The sequence below is a fragment of the Triticum dicoccoides genome, chromosome 7B (genome assembly GCF_002162155.2).
Source record: "Triticum dicoccoides isolate Atlit2015 ecotype Zavitan chromosome 7B, WEW_v2.0, whole genome shotgun sequence".
Lineage (NCBI taxonomy): Eukaryota > Viridiplantae > Streptophyta > Magnoliopsida > Poales > Poaceae > Triticum > Triticum dicoccoides.
The window spans coordinates 263,796,468-263,805,393 of record NC_041393.1 but is presented as its reverse complement, the minus strand read 5'-3'; the positions used below and the strand labels follow the sequence as shown (position 1 = coordinate 263,805,393).

Here is an 8,926-nt window from a genome sequence, read left to right as displayed (position 1 = left end):
GGGGGGGGGAGCTGATCTCGCTGATCCACGCCAAGGAGGTGGCACAGGCTGCGCTGGCGGCAGTGGCTGCAGCCGCGTGTAGACCAGAGTGCAACAGAGGCAGGGGCCGAGGCTGCACTCGTGGTCCGGGCCGATGAGGTGGAACAGGCAACAGGGGTTGCCTCCCCTGGTCTGGGCCGATGAGGTGTAAGTGAACCAAGAAGTTTGTCAGGGCTAGGAGATCGCCTACCTCCTATACCTATCTTGAGTGAGGCTTGATCATGGTGGTTTATAAGCCATGGTGGTATAGGTTGGTAAGCGCTTTGTGGGTCCTTGGTGGGCCATGCTACCGAGACTTTCACCTTTGTGGTATGTTGTCTTAGAACCATTGTGATTTGAACCTCCCCCAACATTGAGTATGATAGCGCAAACCATCGTAACCTCGGGAACAATCAGGGTTTGGGATCTCTCTCCCAAACTCTATTACCTTGCACCTTTTGCTTACTCTTTCATAGATTTGCATCTGTATGGTGTTCTTAAGCATCCTTTAGCTAAGCTTAAAATTTGTGAAGATTTAAATTGACTAGATTTTAGGTGGTTACTTCTGTTAGTCTATTCAACCCCTATAGACTCCAAACGATCTTACACATCCTCTGACAAGTTTGAACAAATCGCACCAATACAACGTGATGGCAACATGTGTTGAACATGTGTTACACCACATGTCACCCCTAAATGTGGCATGAGATAACCTCTGTAAAGGATAACTGCTAACTAGTGATTGTGATGAAACTACGTCATTGAAAACCAAAATTGATGTAATGTAAACTTAAGAAAACGAACTAATCTCAAAACTATAAAAACCAATTCAATAAAGTGTTTCGCATGACTATATGGGCCAAGCGAGACCACCCCGAGCTCACACAGGGACCTCCCAAAAATTGGAAGGTATGTATATACTTGCCCGAAGTTAACAGGTCCTAGTTGAACTAGCCCAAACGAAAGCAGGTACCCCTACTGTAGGATTGAGAAGATAGGTCTAGAGGGGGGGGGGGGCTGAATAGACACTTATTGAACCCAAATGTGCAGTTTTTAGTTTTCTTGAAGTTTAGGCAGATCTTGGCACTAGTTAAGATACAACCAGTACTTCCTACACATGCATATCTAGAGATAGGGCAGCGGAAAGAATACAACATGCAATTGTGCGGAAAGTAAAGAGGTAGAGATTGGAAGATCAAACGCAATGAAGACATGGTGGTTTTTGGTGTCGTTCCAATAGGTGGTGCTATCGTACGTCCACGTTGATGGAGATTTCAACCCACGGAGGGTAACGGCTGCGCGAGTCCACTGAGGGCTTCACCCACGATGGGTCCACGAAGAAGCAACCTTGTCTATTCCACCACGGCTTACGTCCATGAAGGACTAGCCTCACTCAGGGTAGATCTTCACGAAGTTGGCGATCTCCTTGCGCTTACAAACTCCTTGGTTCAACTCCACAAGATCTTGGTGGCTCCCAGTGACACCTAATCAATCTAGGAGACACCACTCTTCAAAAGGTAATAGATGTTGTTGTTGATGATGAACTCCTTGCTCTTGTGCTTCAAAAGATAGTCTCCTCAACACTCAATCACTCTCTCAAAGATTTGGCTTGGGTAGGAGAAGGATTGGAGTGGAAAGCAAATTGGGGAGGCTAGAAATCAATGTTCAAATGGTTGGATTGGAATCTCTTGATCTCAACACATGAGTAGGTGGTTCTCTCTCAGAAAATGAATGGTGGAAGTGTAGTTTCGTTCTCACGGCTCTCCCAATGAGTAAGTGATGATGGAGGGGTATAAATAGCCTTCACCAAGAATCCAACCGTTACAACCTTTTGACTCAACTGGGTGACACCAAAATGAAATCTCGGTGAGACCAACCTGTGTAAAAGATTTGAACGTTAGGCGTCTCGGTGAGACCAAATGGAACAACTCAATGAGACCGATGTGCGATGACCTAAGCAAGACCTCATTCTGATCAAACCAACTCGGTAATTCCGAAATGGCGTGAGAGGGTTATAGAAATTTGGTCAGTGCAACATGGTGAGACCGATCGTCATCTCGGTGAAACCGATTTGTTAGGGTTTGGCTGTGGCTCTATCTAGGATCAACTCGGTGGGTCCGGATGTGGAGATTTCGGTGGGACCGAGTTGGGCTTATAGGGTTTGGACAGATAGGATTTGGAGAAGGTGGTTGAGGGTTTTTGGAGCAATACCTTCAAGCACTTGAGCAATTGAGTCATGATCGAAAACTCATCCCCTTTTAATAGTATTGTCTTTCCTATGGACTCAGTGTGATCTTGGATCACTTGACCAAAAAAGTAGAGTCTTGAAGCTTGCCCCAATAGATGTCCTTAATATTTTGAAGTGGTCCACAATCTTATGTCCTTGCCATTCCAATGTTGAACTTTTCTGAAACATACTAGATGAAAATATTAGTCCAACAATATGTATGTTAACATGAATTACCAAAACCATCAAGGGAGCAAATGTGCTTTCACCTACCTTCACAAAAAGAAGCCTATCCTAAAAAGATCCTTTCCGTCCGAGAGGGCATCGAAAGACGAAAAGTTCTGCTAAGAAAAAAAAATGTTGGAAGTTAGAGAAAAAGAAACAGTGTCGGCGCGTCGGCACCGACCACCACCGGCGCAGGATTATCTTTTGAAGCACAAATAAGGGATTCAGCACCAAGCAACTTCTGGAGGGTGTGTGCCTCCTAGATCATCTAGGTGTGCTTGAAGCCTTCAAGGTGTGAATGAACCAAGAAGTTTGTGAGGGCTTGGAGATCGCTTACTGCGTAAACATCTATCTCGAGTGAGGCTTGACCGTGGTGGTTCATAAGCCATGGTGGTATAGGTTGGTAAGCGCTTTGTGGGTCCTTGGTGGGCGACCCTACCGAGACTTTCACCTTTGTGGTATGTAGTGTTTGAACCTTTGTGATTTAAACCTCCACCAGCGCAGAATATGATAGCGCCAATCTTGGAAACAATCAAGGTTTGCGATCTCTCCCAAACTCTCTTACCTTACTTGCAAGTTTTGCTTCCACACTTTACTCTTTCGTAGAACTGCATGTGTATGATGTTTTTAGGAATCCTTTAGCTAAGATTTAAATTTGTGAAGATCAAAATTGACTCGATTTTTAGGTGGTTACTTCGTTTTTTTGCGTGAAAACTTTCGATCTGTTTATCTTCAATCATGGAGGTACAACGAATATCAAAAATAATAAAAAATACATCCAAATCCATAGATCACCTAGCGACGACTATAAGCACTGAAGCGAGCCGAAGGTGCGCCGCCGTCGTTGCCCCTCCCACGCTGGAGCCGGGCAGAACTTGTTGTAGTAGACAGTCGGGAAGTCGTCGTGCTAAGGCCCCATAGGACCAACATAGCAGAACAACAACCGCCGCCGTTGAAGATTAGCGTAGATCGGAAGGATCCAACTTGAAAACACATGAATGTAGATGAACTACGACCAGATCCGAGCAAATCCACCAAGGACAGATCCACCGGAGACACACCTCCACACGACGCACCATCGGACGGGGGCTAGGTGGGGAGAACCTTCCATCTTGAGGGAGCAGCTGCCGTCTCGTCTTCCTGAGCAGGACACAAACCCTAACAAAACGCGAAGAAACAACTGAAAACAGAGCCCTCTCGTCGGCAAGGGCCGAGATCTACCGCGCCGCCATGGCTCTAAGGCCACTGGAGACGAGGCGGACCGACGGTGGCGCCGACGGGAGGCAAGGAAACCCTAGATTTTTCTTGGGGAGGAGGCACCCTGCTTTGGTAACTAAGCCTTAGGTAGTTACTTCTGTTAGTCTATTCACCCGCTCTAGACTCTAAACGATCTTACACATCCTCTGGCAGGTTCGAAGAAATCGTGCCAAAACAACGTGATGGCAACACGTGTCGAACATGCATTACGCCACATGTCACCACTAACTGTGTCGTGGGATAACCTCTGTAAAGGGTGACCACTAACTAGTGATTATGATGAAACTACAACATTGAAAATCAAAATTGATGTAATGTAAACTTAAGAATGCGAGCGAATCTTGAAAACTACAAAATCTAAGGTAATTTCAATAAAGTGTCCACATGACTATGTGCCAAGACAGACCACCCCGAGCTCGCAAACCTCCCAAAAATTGAAATGTAACTGGCCCGAAGTTAATGCGGCCTAGCCGAACCAGCCCACACGAAAGCAGGTAGACCTAGCTTCACAAAAAGAAGCCTATCCTAAAAAAAAAGCCTTTGCTGTCTGAGAGGGCATCAAAAGCTGGAAAGTTCTGTAAGAAAAAAAAGGTTGGAAAGTTGGAGAAAATGGAACAGCGCCGCTGCGTCAGCACCGACACCACCAGCACCCCCCACCAAGCTTATGTCAGGATGCCTCGGCCGCCAGCAGAGCTCCCACCGTGGTATGCATCTAGTTAGCTCTTAGTTCTCTGTAGTGTCTGCTGCCATGCCTTGTGACCGAGCTGGGTTGTACTGCCTGTGATGACGAATAATTATATGAGCCAATGCAGAATTACCGAGTTATCAAAATTCGCATCTTGTCATGTTATTCCAAATCCTCTCGCTCAGCTTTAAAATTCATGTGCTTTGCATGTAATTTCTCGCTCACTTAACTTATTTGGTTGGTGTCAGTAATGAAGGTAGTGCACAGCCAGGACATAATGCATTATCATGTGTGTGCTCAAATGATATGGATGCCAGTACTGAGTATCATTAGAAGTACACGAGGATTCTAGAAAGTTTTCAAATAGTTTTGCAACCACCACAACCTTGCCAACAGAAAATTTGAAGTTGGTATCGCTATCATTGTAATTGTGTTTTTAATGCTCGGTGCAAACAAAACAAAGCAGGATGTTATCCATTTGCATGCTTGCCTTGTAGTTTGGACCTGGCATGTAAGCGAAAGATGCTAAAACAAAATCATGAGATTAAGCAGGTGTGAGGCTACGTGGCCACATTAATATACAAGGTACAAACGAGCAGGTAGTTATGGACCAGTGCGGAATCTGAGAAACATGCAAAGGTTGAATTCACAGTATGAGTTCGATCAAAACTTTTGTTTCCTTTCTGTATGGAGTATTCTGTACAATTCTACATATATACACACATTGGGAAAGATCAGCAATCCTTTAAAAGGTGGAAGCCAATCGCATAGTGCAAGAGTAGCAGATATTGAAGTGTATCTATGAGCTAAGGATGTTTAGCAGAGTAACTCTGCTCTGGACCAATCTCCGGAACAGAATTCGTGCTCCAGCCTCAAGATCTCCAACACTGCACTCTAGGACCTGCAACTGCTCCTCCTTGCAAACAACCGAGTTCTTCTTCTGGAATGCCTTGGAGACGCGAGACCATTTTGGCACTGCGATTTGCTTGGACAAGAGGTGTACTGTTGACTCGAGGAGAGAGGTGGTGATCTCCCTAGCCTCTCTCAACAGCCTGACCATCCTGTAGTCCTCCTTGTCGGATGTAACCTTCTTCGCAGCCTTCTGGAAATGTTTCTTCGCCTTCTTCACCAGGCGGGTGTAAGACTGGATCTTGACCTGAACAGCGGTGTCATCTCCTTTTCTGGTCGCCACTTGCAGATCTTGGATAATGGCCTTCAACTCAGTGAAGTCCTCATACATGGCATTGCAGAGATCTAGCAGTTCAAGGGAGCACTCGGTTTCACCTTCCAACGTCTTCCTTTGCTGGGAAGAGCAAATTTGGTTGCTTGGAAGGCACATGATCTCTTCAATGGTGCTGTAGATGTCTCCAATCCTCCTCAAACCATCAGAGATTGTCTCGATGGCCATGGAGGATGAAGAGATGCTCGCCTCTAGGCTGTGCAGCTCCTCTTCAACCTTGGTGTGAGGCCTAGAAGGCAAACTAACTGATCTAAGATGGCAAGCCATATCTGTTGCTAAGACTCTTTCCTCTGTGTTGAGTACTTGAGGTTTGAAGGTATGAGAATGAGAGAGCACCTTTCGGTTTGATGTGTTTAGCCTTCTTCTGAGGCCTATTTATACAGAGGAACTGTATGATACAGCGCCATTCGAATGGTAGACACAAGGAATCATGCCAACTCATCCCCACAGTTTTGTATACCAAGTTTGTGAGATCTGGTGCAACATTTGGAATCTTAGCCCATGTGTAGTTCAAATTCTTCAGTGCAGTAGCTATTCTTCCAATGAGATATCACATTATCATGTTCCATTAATTGGCGACCCAGTATGTGTTGGTGCATACGTGTTATCTAGTTATTATACATTTACTGATTTGAATAGGTGTGGTGTGTTGTACAACACATGCTACTTGCTTGCTCAACCTTGGATATTGAGTTGGCTTGATTTGGCCATGGATAGCAAGATCCACTGCACAAGGATCCTTTGCTTGTTGCTGAGCAACACATGGCATCTGAATAACATGGCCATCTTGTAGAGACACATTTCAAAACCCGGTTTGAACAATATGTTATTAGATTGTATGACGGCCTGCAAAGATGAGCATTTCTGAGTAACTGTATTTTCTGAAGATCTGTCTGAGTTAAATGCTCGAAAGTTGTTTTTCTTGTAGACACTGTCCAAGCTATCAGCAGCATAAACAGTAAACTGACGCTCTAAAAGGTGGGTGCCAATCACAGTGAACCATAGGCAATGTATCATTCAGAAAAGAAACTATGCTCGGGATCAATCTCCTCAAACAAAGTCTAAGCACTGCCCTGAAGAACAACGAAACTCCAGTTTCAGTAATTGCTCTTTGTTGCATGGAAGTCTTATCTTGTGGAACTTCTTGGAGACAAGATACCGCTTGTTATAACTCGGCATCACAAGTTGCTTCAGTAGGAACCGTGTGGATGACTGAAGCATTGAAGCAACGACCTCTCTTGCTCCAGCCAACAGTTTGACCACCCTGCAACCCTCCTTGTCAGCTGAAGGAGATTTCTGGTTGATCTTCTTCCACTGTTTTGGCCCCATCCTGGTCAGACTGATGAAGGACTATATCTTGGCCTCAGAGCCAATGTAATTTCCGGACTGCTTGTCTTGAGCTAAGAAAAGCTCTCTAGGATGGCATTGCAGATGTCGATCAGTGCAAGAGAGTGCTCGAGCTCGAGCTTCACACTTTACCTTTGTTGCTCTGGCAAAGGATAATTTGGCTGCATATGATCTGCTCGATACTATTGTGCACACGTACTCACGTACACACCTCCTGAAGCCATCAAACTTTGTTTCAATGGTAGCAGAAGGTGAAGAGATGTTCGCCTTCAGAGAAAAGAAGTTTTGCTGGCTAGCCATGGCTGGAATGGGGGATGGTGTGGTGTGCTTTCTATGTATCTGGAAATGGAAGAGAGATTCAGAGAAAAGAAATTTTGCTGCAATGGTGCTTAACCCGTATGGTTTGCCTCTCTATATAAGCACAAGCCATGGAATGGCTGGCCTTGTAGACAGCAAGAATCTCATCGCTGATGGGGGTGCTGTGCCACTGCCGCCCACCTCCACAACAAGCTGATTTTTCTTTTGTATGTCTGATCTGTGTAAGTAGAATCTCCAACTATTCGCCTTTGCTTGAATTTATATTCACCGTGTCATGTCTCCACTATGGGCAGCAAAATCATCTGCACGAACGTGCAGTTTGATGTCAGATCCAGATCCAGATCATGAGATTGGTGGTGGAGGAGCAGTTGACTTCAACATTGGGCTCCAACACAACACGCTGTGTTTGTCTGGTGAGCATCGCTGGTATGTTCCCACTAGCGCTATAACATCCGCATGTGATCCTTTGCATCCTCAGGGTGCATTGGGTGCTCCTACCTAGGCTATCATGTTCTCTTGTCCTATGGCATTGGCAGCAAGGAAAGGCACGGCAGTTTACTCGATTATTTCTTGTTCTCGTCATACGTGCATGATCAAATAGTTATTTGATTAGGAATGTTAATCTAGTAGTTTTGCATCGGTGTGTATTCTGTCAAAAAAAAAGTTCTTATGAGCTCTCAAATAGTTCTTTGATTGGGAATCCTATTGTAGCTCTTAACATCCAATAAGAAAACTAGTCTGAGTGAATTAGATTTTCCCTGAAATCAGAACTTAAACTGAATTCCTTATTGAAACGTTCAGACATCCTGTTTTTTGTTCGAGGTGACGTTCTACTGCTGTGGTCATATGTTTGATATTCAGTTGATCTTTTCTGTGTTTTACTTGGGTGAAACCCAGTCAAGTCCCCATGAGCGTTGAGATAGTGAGACTGGGAAGTGACCCTTTATCAGTAGAAAAACTGGAATTGAATAGCTACAATATTTGGGTGATTAATTATTTTGTTCTACGAAGTCCCGTGGAATGAGCTTGATCTTCATGACAAGGTGTCAAGGTGCATCTATAATTGTGAGATGAAAGCCTGTGACGCTGCCTGGCATGTCTCTAACTAACCTCAGCCACTGCTGGCAGTGACTTTGCATGAAGATGGCCTCCCTGGTAGTTAGTGCCACTCATTCGTGCGGCATTGCTAGCTGGCCCTTATCGACGGCAAATCTCGAGACCATCTCTGTGCCGTGATTATTAATTCTGTTCTATTTTGCATTTGGTGCATCCGTGTGTCTGCTAACTAAGATTGATTAGCATCATGCTGTCATGCTACTCCATTATATTCACGCGCCATCAATTATATGCACAAACTCCTCGCGAGAAAAAAAATATTCGCACGTACTCATTGCAACTCTGAATTAATAATATGAAGTTAGGACCTTTTAAAAAACACGAGTGCAGATCCTGCAATCGATAAAGATCATCAATATCACCTTAAAAAAACTAGAAGAGTCTGGTAGTCTTGTTCTGTAATAATGATCTCACCTAATCAAACTAGATAATGGAAGCGGATGAGCTTTATTACTGTCATTGAAGCAGTGTCACCCAAGGCAGTCTGATAAAT

At 44.6% G+C, this 8,926-nt stretch overlaps 1 pseudogene; it reads right to left on the bottom strand.

Annotated features, from left to right (window-relative positions):
* Nucleotides 1-5,110: 5,110 nt before the first annotated feature.
* On the bottom strand, nt 5,111-7,861 carry LOC119336172 (annotated as a pseudogene).
* Nucleotides 7,862-8,926: the final 1,065 nt, after the last annotated feature.